Here is a 1,169-nt window from a genome sequence, read left to right on the forward strand (position 1 = left end):
AAAAAAAAAAAAAAAAAAAAGAAAGTACACATACTTGCCACACCTATCCTATAACTTGTGGCAACCCTAAACCCCTTGAAGTGCTAGACTTTATTTATTTATTTATGAGACAGGGTCTCACTCTATCACCCAGGCTAGAGTGCAGTGGTGCTATCATAGCTCACTGCAGCCTCCAATTCCTGGCTCAAGCAATCCTCCTGCCTCAGCCTCCCAAGTAGCTGGGACTACAGGCAAGTGCCACCACACCCAGCCAATAAAAAAAATTTGTAGAGATGGGGTCTCACTTTGTTTTCTAGACTGCTTTCAAACTACTGGCCTCAAGTGATCCTCCTGCCTTGGTCTCCCAAAGTGCTGGGATTTACAGGCGTGAGCCACTGCACCCTGCCCAGTTCTAGACTTTGAGAGATTGTAATAATATTTTACACTACAGTGATTCCTAGGAATTCTTCCCTTTTATTGCTTCCAATAGAACTATGTGAAACAAAATCCACCTCTACTTCCAAGGTGCTGGGCTAGCCATCTCTCAAAGTCTTTCCAAACTTCTTTTTGACTTAGACACTCTCTAGAATCTTGAGAAAGTTTTTTCCATGAAAAGAAATCTTTCAGGAATTAAAACTTCCTTGACAATTACTGAGTTGATACAAATTTTACGTATATATGCTTATCAACAAAAACTACCTTCATTTTGTACAACAACAATTTATGTTTCAAGTCATTAAAATATATTTAATCCTACTATGACAAAATGTTCTGCAACAGAAAAAGGTATTCTTGGCCATAGTGGCTCACTAATCCCAGTACTTTGGGAGGCTGGACAGGTCTCAAACTCTTGGGTTCAAGCAATTCTCCCACCTTAGCCTCCCAAAGTACAGCCTCGTGTCTCTACTAAAAATAAAATCTAGTTGGGTGTGGTGGCATGCACCTGTGGTGCCAGTTACTCAGGAGGAGGACCACTTGAGCTTGGGAGGTCAAAGCTGCAGTGAGCCATGATTGTGCCACTGCATTCCAGCCTGGGCAACAGAGCGAGACCCTGTCTGTCTCAAGAAAAATATTTTTTTAAAAATAATAAAACGGCCGGGCGCGGTGGCTCACGCCTGTAATCCCAGCACTTTGGGAGGCTGAGGCGGGTGGATCACGAGGTCAAGAGATCGAGACCATCCTGGTCAACA

The 1,169-nt window shown here is 43.0% G+C and overlaps 1 protein-coding gene across 1 annotated transcript in view; it reads right to left on the reverse strand.

The window, feature by feature from the left end:
- The window catches only part of LOC108286944 (intraflagellar transport protein 122 homolog), a 77,950-nt gene that overhangs the window by 41,346 nt on the left and 35,435 nt on the right, over positions 1–1,169 (reverse strand). The gene's annotated exons all lie outside the window — the stretch shown is intronic.

This window comes from Cebus imitator, unplaced genomic scaffold (genome assembly GCF_001604975.1).
Source record: "Cebus imitator isolate Cc_AM_T3 unplaced genomic scaffold, Cebus_imitator-1.0 Scaffold332, whole genome shotgun sequence".
In the NCBI taxonomy this organism is placed as follows: Eukaryota; Metazoa; Chordata; class Mammalia; order Primates; family Cebidae; genus Cebus; species Cebus imitator.